This window comes from Podarcis cretensis (genome assembly GCF_951804945.1).
Source record: "Podarcis cretensis genome assembly, chromosome: 3".
Taxonomy (NCBI): domain Eukaryota; kingdom Metazoa; phylum Chordata; class Lepidosauria; order Squamata; family Lacertidae; genus Podarcis; species Podarcis cretensis.
This window is the reverse complement of record NC_137172.1, coordinates 49,456,741-49,467,039: the sequence shown is the minus strand read 5'-3', so window position 1 is coordinate 49,467,039 and position 10,299 is coordinate 49,456,741. Positions and strand designations below refer to the sequence as shown.

The following is a 10,299-nucleotide window of genomic DNA, read 5'->3' as shown; positions in this document are numbered from 1 at the left end:
ACGTATCAGTCCATTTCTGATCTGTGTCCATTTCATACCTGTTCATTCACAAGTCCATTTTGTCTGGGTTTCCACATAATTCACTGGAATATTTTTTTTTTTAATGCCACAAGAAAATTCATATTTTCATTTACAGAACACATTTAAGGCTGCATTTTATCTCAATGTTCACATCTCTAAACAATATTTTATCCTAAAATACACATTTTAAGGCACTTTGGTGCTTTTTTTTAGCCAAGATCTATATTGCAAAAATCAGGGAAGTGTGAAATTTGAAGGGCAATTTGGTCTCAATCCACACCTTAGTCCAGGAGGTGTGGATCATGTCAGTTCACATCAGAATTTACAGCAATCCAAGGTCTCGAAGTGATGCTGTTGGCTAGGTCTTTGGAAACACAATGAAGCCTTCCTATAATAGAAAGATGATTGCATCTAAACCCAAAGTGGGAGTTTGACTCTGCTTGAAACTACTGGAGAATGAAAGATGCTAGCAGAGGAATAAAAGTAAAGATGATTCCATTGAGGTATTAACCTTGTCCATATACACATGCGCGTGCACACAATGAATGTTTCTCCTCCTGACAAGACTCGCCGTCCCTCCCTTTTACATTCCAGAGTTATTACGTACCCTGCAGAAATGAAGAACTATTTATGCCCCGGGCATAGATAAATTCAAAAAGCATTTGCAATAATACAGAATGCTTAGACAAGCAACATTTTCCCCCTGCTTATGGAGCCTGGAAGCAAATTCCCACTGGCTTGCATAGATCAGGTCAAGAAAAATGGTGCGAGGGAGATGGCCAGGGTGTCATTGCTTGGCCAGGATTTGAACCTGGGTCTCTCACCCACAGATGTTCAGACTCAAATCAGAAGGAAAATATTTCTGTATTAGCTAGCCAGTGATCCGTGGTTTTTAGTTTTTATGTGATTTTAAAAAATTGTATAGTAAACAGCTTTGATATTTTTTATGACATTGCAGGATATAAGTGTTTTTTTAATCAACCAGTAAATTAATGGACCTGATACCCCTGTTGTGTATGTACATTAGCGCTACAGAGAATCCCTTTGCTTTCATTCTACTTTTTCTCATTTCACAGTTACCTCATTTCTATTTTCTAGACCATTTTCTAGGTTGTGTTGTTGGCTGGACCTGAACCAAAGGAGAAGCAGGTGTTTGCTTATAAAGCAGGGTTATCCCTGGAGTTAGGATACACAATGCCTTAGGGGTGTTGCCTCACTCTAAATAAGATCTGTGGGGTGCTGGGGCAGGTGAAATGTGCTGATTATGTAAATCCACATATTTTAATATGTGCAATGAATACTTAAATTTGTTCTTTCCCCCCCTTCCATGCTCAGATGCTGTTTTATACTGATTTCCCAGCATGAGTTTATCTGCCAAACTTGGCTTCCTAATAAGATCCTGCTCATCTCAGGGGTCTTTGGCAAGTAGTTGATATTGTTAGGCCGTGAGCTCAGCCAGAGGCAGTGTGCGTATCTAATCTTTTAATACAATAAACTGGTTTCTTTATGGATTATGTCAAATGTACTAAACGTGCACTTGTTTATTGTTTGACTGTGTAATGAGGCATCTGGGGCTTTGTACAACTTCAAAATATTAATAAACATGATTGCCTCTAAATAATAGATCAAAATAAAAGTGTTTTGACTCAAATAAACACAGGCAAGATAGTGCCTGGAATTTAAAGACTTCCATTGATGACAAAAGCAAAAATAGGACCTGTCTATGCTCTGAGTTCACTTCTGGTCACCTACATAGATGTCAGTAACCTCATGCGAAAACATTTCTGCACAGACCCTGCCAACCTCCATAGACCAAGGACTAAATTTCCATAAGACTTGTGCAGCATTTATTTTTTCCTCCAAATCCACAAAGACAAAGACTAGGTCTGGCAAAAGGGCTGATTCTCACCCCTCCTTCCTGCTTAGTCAGAACAATAACACCCCATAAGCTCCCATTTTTTGTGCACAGGACACGCCTAGTCTCTCATGTCGCCTTCCCATTGGTTGGGCTCTCTCAAGCTGTCGGTCATCTGCCCTCCTGCTACACAAGATAAGGATAGAATGATGTATAATAGCTTTGTCTGCAGCTAAACCTCTTTAAGACCCTTCAGGTCCACCATGTGTGGAAAGTTTAGCCCAGGGGTCAGCAAACTTTTTCAGCAGGGGGCCGGTCCACTGTCCCTCGGACCTTGTGGTGGGCCGGACTATTTTTTTTTTGGGGGGGGGATGAACAAATTCCTACACCCCACAAATAACCCAGAGATGCATTTTAAATAAAAGCACACATTCTACTCATGTAAAAACACGCTGATTCCTGGACTATCCGTGGGCCGGATTTAGAAGGCGATTGGGCCGGATCTGGCCCCCGGGCCTTAGGTTGCCTACCCATGGTTTAGCCCCTCATTTAGGCACTTTTTTGTTTGTTCCCCCACCCCATACCTTCCTTCCTCGCTTAAAAAAATAAAAGAAAACCTTTCTAATTCAGACCCTAGAAGATGGTTCCAGAACACCCTCAGGAACATATCCCAAGAGCCAGGCTCTTCAGGTTGTACATTACAAGGGTTTGGCAAGCAAGAGATCAAGGCAAGATGAGCTGAGTCTTTCTTCCAGCAATGTCCAGAGAGTAAGCTGGCAGTTTTCCAGTTTCCAATTAATCTCCTAAGAGGCTGTGAACTTCCCTGCATCTCACTAGCTAGGAAGGCAGTGGCAAAAATCCCTAAAGGTCAGAGCCTTCAGAGGGTTGGTGGGCTCCATGACACTTTCCTTTTTTACCCAAGGGGAATGAACACACATTTGGCATTTCCAATATGTGGGGTGAGTAATAAAACAAAACAATATGGACTGGGTGCAACTGCCACTTCTCTGAAACTTTGGTGTGCTGTGTACTATATCTTCATGAAAAATTAACTCCTAGTGGGCACTGTTGATTGTAGATGGTAATGAATTCACTACACTTTTTACAGGCTCGACTGCAAAAAATCATGTAATTTAAAAAGATCATGAGACAGTGAGGCGCTGAGCCAAATGAACTTTTTGGAGAGGGATTTGATTTTTCTGATCTTGTTCCCAGTTGCTAAAATGTGCTGCTCCACTCACCATTCAACACTGTCTGCTGGTAGGTAGCAGGTACTTTAGTACTGTATTGAATATGCTACCAATGTATTTGAAGCTGAGGTTGCTTTTTCCCATCCTAGGAGAGTTACAAAACTATCACTGTCTGTCTTTTGTAGCTGGGAATAAATGATAGGCGGTCTAAATTTTGTAAAGTTCATGCATCTTTTATGAGTTGGTACTGAATCAGTTAAGTGGCAGGCAGCTATACTGACAGTGGCCAGGTGCAGGGAAACACAATTTGAGCCACCTTAAAATGAATGATTGCTGAAGGTCTGAGAGAGAACAAAAAGTGCCTCCAGTATTTTGCAGGAGAGCTTCAAGCACATACCAGAAATTTAGGTTTGCGCAATTCAAGCGGATTAGTGCAACAAATCCACTGTAAAAAAAGAAACAGACTTTGCAGGACTTTGCAGGAAATGTAACAAACAGTGTGGGAGGAATGAACGATTTAACACCCTGCAAGCAAATCAGGACAAATGCTAATCGTTGCAGAACTGCACCACCAACAAATAACAACAAGTGCTCCATAAAAATGGGATACATTCTTACCTCTGTGTATACTTTGTGCAAGCGAATCAGGACAAATGCTCAATAAATTGATCATCTGGAGCAGCAATAAATAAATGAAGTTGGTGGCGTGTGGAACTACACTGAATGACTAGAGAACTGCATTGAAAAATTCAACGAGAAGTGTGAATTTTGATGGGTGGCTATGTTTCGCTTTGAGTATTGTTTCGGAAAATGCACATTGACTATGTTTGTTGAAGGGCAGATTATCTTATGGTGAAAGACAGATAATAAATCAAGATAATAATGATAAATCCGAACTGAAATGAATGTCTCCTCTGTGTGTGCCTGGACAGCTCAGTTGGTCAGAGTGTGGTGCTGATAATGCCAAGGTTGCAGGTTCGATCCTCGTATGGGACAGCTGCATATTCCTGCATTGCAGGCACTTAGACTAGATGATCCTCAGGGTCCCTTCCAACTCTACGATTCAATGATTCAATGATCCCTAATACTGAATGGCTGTGATTCTCCAGGGTTTCAGTCAGGAGTTTTTCCTAGCCTTGTCTGGACTGAACCTGGAACCTTTTCTTGGTGAAACATACTCTGCCATTGAACTCCAGTCCCTCCCTTTCAGAAGGCAAAGCCTTGGGAAAATGTGAACCAATTTTGGAAGCTAAGCGAAAAGTACAGCTGAAAACGTAATAATATTAAAAGCTTGTATGGTCCCAGCTTTTAAATCTGCTACTGAAAATCAACAAGTCCGGCCTGCATTCTGTCTCCCCACCCCCCACTGCAATGAGTGTGATACCTTAACGCAAAAGTTGAAAGTCTCCATGGTCTGGATCCAATCTATTTGTTTGTTCTTTATGGAAGAACAGCTTTGGTTCAGAGATTTCCAGCTGGTAAAACTTTCACTCTGTAAATTCAGTGTGAAACAAATGGGCTCCTTGCAACGGTGCCTTTGGAGAACTTTCAAAGAAGCCGACGCATGTCAGATGTATCCAATTAGCAGGGGGCTGTGACAGCATGTTGAAGCCTGGAGTCGAGAGAGGGGGAGAGAACCCCAAGAAGAGGCTGCGTGAATCACTGCGAGGTGATACGTCGGAGTTCTACAATGCAAACATAATGTCTACTCAGATGCAAATCCCACTGAGCTCAGGCAAAAGTGGTCATAATTTTACTTTGGCATCAACTTCATTAACAACTACCTTTCCTCAGTTTTATTAATAAAGTCCATTTTCTACCTAGAAGTAATTCAGTCTGACATAGTAACTCCATTGGCACTTGGCTGGAGAACTGCACTTCAAAATTCAGAGAGATGTGAATCTTGAAGGATAACTCTGTTTTGGTCTGCATATAGTTTCATAAAGCATGAGTTAGGCAGGCTTGCCTTTAAAAGTGTGTTGCATCAAATGTCTCCCCCATCCCTATTGGTTGCATGTGTAAAAGTCCCGTGCTCACTTCTTACTAGCATATTCAAACCAACCAGGTTACTGATACTGAATGTTGTCTCTGTTACTCTGTCATGTGATTCACTCCTCTTACATCACCTTTGACTTCCCTTTGAAGCACACTTGGCAGGGAACAGACAGCCAATGGGTACAGGTTTTCTTTTTACAAGCTCTTGGTACTAAAATGTGTCAGTTATTACTGGTTAAATAAAGAAGAATTTGCTGGATCCCTAGATACAAACATGGGGCAGAATACTCTCCAGTAAGAGAGAGCCCTAACAGAGGTTTTAAACACAAAACATGCAGCAAAGCATGGGAATAAAGGCTGTTAGACCTTTAAAATATCCTATTTTAGTTTGCTTACAGTGCTTCCCCTTTCTACCCTAGAATAGACAACACAGTTTGGCAAGTTAACATGGTGGGGGTTTTTTACTTACAAACTTTCCAAATGTCAGATTCATGTGTTTTTCCATGCAGCAGCTAGAAAACACAGGCAGAAATTTTGGGTTACAAAATATGGTAAAATGTTTTCAAGCACATGGTCTGAGCTTGAAGCAATCAAGCTCAGGTGTCTGGTTGGGTTCATGTGGTGGAGAAACTTAACTTCCTTCCAACTTGAGGGGGCCTGACCTAGTTAAGTCTAGGAGGAAAGTAGTGATGCTATATAATAAGCTCCATATAAAGTTTGTGCCAGCAAGTCAGGATTAACGTTCAATAAGCAGGTCATCTGGGAGGGCATTAAGGGAAGAAGCTGTTGTCATTGTCATAATTGTCATATTGTTTGTTGTGCTTTAAGGAACAAGCGCTACCCAGTTAACATAGAAAATGCTCTTAAGCAATGCAAGCCTCTTTTATTTCAGGCTGAAGTGTTGAGAGCAAGATAAAATAGAGTGGATTATGTGTGCCAACAGTTCAGTGTCTGTTTACAATGTTGTTCTTTGGGATGAGCTCCATGTAATCCAAAAAACTGCTAGGAGGGCTGCCCAGCCCAAACCAATCCTGAGTGGAGGGGGCTTAAGAATCCGGCCTCAACAAGACTCTGTCTTAATAAAGTTGTGGATAGATGTGCAAGAATTGGCCTAGCAAATGGCCTAGTAAGTAGACAGATCAAATAAATAGCGGCACAAATGCTGCTTCAGTCATAATAAACCAGATCATTTCAGAGAAAACTAGAATAGTTTCTGTTAGCTTATGAACGAAATGACGGGCATATATTTTTTAAAAAGCTATTAATTTGCTGTAGTTCCTCAGATAGATTTAAACCGGATGCTTCTTCCCCGAGTTAAATTCTCTCTTCACCATCATACCTTGCAGCTGTCTGATAATTAAGTCAGAGACAAAGAATCAAAGTCTGGGAGATTTTGGAAAGGATGAACATAGGGGTTTTAAAGTTTTAGATGAGTCTTAGTTTAGGAAAACAATAAAACCCAAAATGTTTTAATGAAAGATCAGCTTTAACATCCGTAATCTGGCCAGACAACAGCAGGATGAGGAGAATGTTTGATGTAAAATCAAGGTCGTGCCCTGAAAATCAGAGACAGGCCTTGAGAGGGGGGGGTGTGAGAGCCATTAAAAAGGAAACAGAAACCTGAGAAAGGCACTACAGAGCCGCCAAGGCCTCTGCTCTGTCTCTCTTTTCTGTGAACATTCAAGTCCCTGTTTTTTCAGCATCCTGGTGTTGTCAGAGGAAAGACGATTCCAGAATGCAGGGGAAATCTAGGAGATTAATTTAAAAGTTTTGTTTGATCATGAATCTAGTTGCAGAGAGGAAGTTTGTTCATATATTTAAAAGTGCAACCCTAAGAGCAGATGAAATTATTGTCCCATAACGAGAAAGCTTCCAATTGCTCCAGAGCAGGTAAAAAGCAGAATGGCAGTCATTTGCCGTTCCCCTGCCTGCTTTCACCTCAGAACAGGCACAAGAGCATCTGGGAAGGAGAGGACAAAGAAGATGTGGCCTTGAGGTGGCCTCTGAAGTAAGCCATATCTCTGGACCTCACAGACCTCTGGTCCCAAAGACATGTGCAACCCTCACCCAGCATTCCAAGGAAAGGGCCGGAACAGGAGTGAAAACAGTGTGGGATTTTGTGTTAGTGTATCACACTCATTACATGGGGGCAGGGAGAGAGAATGCAAGCAGGGGAGAGATTGAAAGGGGGGGGTGGGAAATACGAGCTTTTAATATTATTACATGCTACTCCAATCTCCATGAGCAGTGCAAGATTCCAGGGGTTGTAGGCAGTTGACCAGGGTTTGTGTTCCCTTTTGGGACAATGAGGCACAGCAGAGACTGTGGTGTCTTTATGATATAAGGTTTTATTTATGCATATATACAACCTGCACCTAGATGGAGGGATTGCAGAGCGTTCAAATCCTATGAGGGTCTGGCTCTGTTGTGCCTCCTTGTCTTCACTATTTCAGAAACATGAGATCTCACAGTTCTAGCTTGTCTGTCAGAAACCTCTGGGCCCATGTGCTGCTACCTTCAGACCCCAGACTGCCTATCAGGCAGCCTGTTAGATCTTCCTAGGCAGGAAGGTGTATAAAATGGCTTTTTCCTGTTGTAGTTGAGCTTAGCTTGAGCAGCAAGTTCTTTCTGAGCTCAGGCGTGTTCCTGTACCTTGGTTATTCATGGCATGCTCCTGATATTTGGCTTCTGTTTTCTCCTTCAGTCTTACTTATACTTTAGTTCTGACTGCTTCTCAGCTTCTCTAACAGCCCAGACTAATGCCCCTGGCCCAACCCTGACACCTCCTGTCCCAAACCCAAGACCATCCACCAGCAGCCTTCTCACCTTCTGATCGGACTACACAATCTGGTTTCATGTGCCATCATCAGAAGACAATTGTACCGTACATCTATAGTTTAAGGTGGCTTGAGCAAGCTAGCCAAGCAACACACCAAAGGGCCAAGGCAACAATTTTAAAACAAAATTCCTACACACAAAATATTGCATTTAATTCATTCCCTGAAGCCCTGATGTGTGCGCCAACATGCGATTGAGTTCCTAATGTGTGACAATACCCATGGAATATGAGATTAGGCATGCCATTGGGAATGGGGAGGGGGGAGGCACAAACTCATAGTAATTACTAAACTGCATCTGCATATTACATATCTAATTGAAATTATAAATTGGTAATTTATAATGAAAGGCTGCCAAACTGTAACCTTAATGAGACCAACCATAGAAACAGCTCCACATAATGGTTTAAAACCAGAGGGCAACTTTTGCTAGATTATGCCTTTGTAATAGCAGTAAATCATAGCTCTGCCATTAATATTCTTTAAAAGTGGTGAAAGGATGAAAGCAATCACAACCTAGATTAAATCTCATAAAAGTTTATGAATGCAAAGGAAAAGATGTTGCAAGGAATTTTTATTAAATCCAAACAAGACTGAGGTGGGACTGATATTCAGTTATTAAATATGAAAATTTGCGTTTTCGTGGTTCTTCAATGGTTTCGGTACAAGCAATCCAACTACCCAAATAAGCACCATGACTTTACATGTAACAAGGAAGTGGGTGGTTGAAATATAGTAATTGTACAAGGAACCTCATGTGCAGTGATCTAAGCCACTTTGAGGAAGGAAACATTGATTTTTGCACTGGTTCTTTTCACATGGCATTAAAGAATATGGCAGATGCATATGATGTGGCAACAGCTCCAAAAACCCAAAGACCCACAGTGACAATAGAAACTAAAATTTCTGGAATGCAAGCATTCAGCCTGTTGGCTCTGCCAAAACTAGCTCTTTTGTACATTGAAGCTTACCAGCAAACCATTCCCAAGCTTTACTACACTGTTTACTTCCCACTTAGATTAGCAAAGCATCCATCAGCATGAAAGGGTTATTTACATTCCCCATAGAAAATAATGGCATCTGTTCATATCATTAACAACTAGATCTCTTGTATTCACTGATGTTTAGAAGAAAGGGAAGTGAAGAGTCAGGACTTTGTCATCAATCTAGAGTTCTCCATGGACTGAATCAGGCCAGCCCTACTATTAGGCAGAGTGACACAGCTGCTTCAGGCTGCAGGCGCTGGTGGGTAGAGAGCAGTGGTGAGCTGCTTGAGGGCAGCAGTGGTGGAGTTAGCTGCATGGGTGCCCGAAGCGGTGACCAATGCCATGCACCTGGGGGGTGGGGCAAGCTGCGTGGGGGGGGGTGATCTGTCACGTGCAGTGGTGGCAGTGGGACCATCCGCCACACATGGTGGTGCCGGCAGGGCGAGCCCCCCCCCCCCCCGCGGTGTGCCTTTTTGTCACCCCCCCATGGATGACACCTGGGGCCAACCGCCCCCCCGCCCCCCTCCCTACGCCCCGGGAGGGCAGAGCTTGGTGTGCCATGCAGCTTACTCCACAAGTATTGCCAGACATTAGGAAATCAATCTCATGTTGGCTTATTTGTTAGGGTTTGGTAACAATGTCTCAGTGGTGTAGGATAATAATAATAATAATTTATTATTTATACCCCACCCATCTGCCTGAGGATGTTGCTCAGAAGCTTTTACATCATGCATCAATGAAAATATTTCTGAGGCACTTAGTGCTTCAGGTGGGCTTACTAGGTCTGTTTTCGCACCGTTTTCGCCATTTTTCTGCTATTTTAGGGCCATTTTTACCTTTTCGTGCCACTTCTAGGTTTGTGGTGATTTGTGTGCGCGTAGTCATGCATGCCTTGAATGCACGTAAATGGGGAGTTGGCCTGTACCACAAATGGTGAATCTGTGTGGTTTTTCCAATGGCAGCTGCCAGTGGTTCCAAACAAAGATAAAAAAATCCATGGAAAGAGGGGACAACCTTGTCTGGGAGAAAAGCGGAGAAGAACCCATTATGCTGTATTCGGGATCTGGGCATGAAATACAAAGTGAGCACCCAGTGCACAAACTCCCAGGGTATACAAAATGCTGGAGTGTAGATAAAAGATGGGGACCGTGGACCCTGCCTGCTCCACATCCAGAGAAAGGAGAGCAGAAGTTGATGTACTGGACCTATTCAGCCCAGTCAATTACAAGATGAAGATTATCTGCCACCTGTCGGTGACATACAAATCCGACCTGGTTTGAGTGGCTCAGCGTACCTATCTGTCTGCCAGAACCGCTGCAAGGATCTTAGCGTCAGACTAGATATTGATATTGACTATTCAGCTTTTCCCCACAGAGATTCATGCTAAATCCCCTATTAGCATAATGCATAAACAT

The 10,299-nt window shown here is 42.5% G+C and overlaps 1 long non-coding RNA gene across 1 annotated transcript; it reads right to left on the bottom strand.

The window, feature by feature from the left end:
• Window positions 1-387: 387 nt before the first annotated feature.
• On the bottom strand, window positions 388-6,811 carry LOC307213733. The gene is made up of 4 exons (XR_013837653.1): window positions 6,682-6,811; window positions 5,531-5,573; window positions 4,451-4,678; window positions 388-629 (listed from the first exon to the last, which is right to left on the bottom strand). It is a non-coding gene; the product is annotated as an uncharacterized lncRNA (long non-coding RNA).
• Between the last annotated feature and the right edge of the window lie 3,488 nt (window positions 6,812-10,299).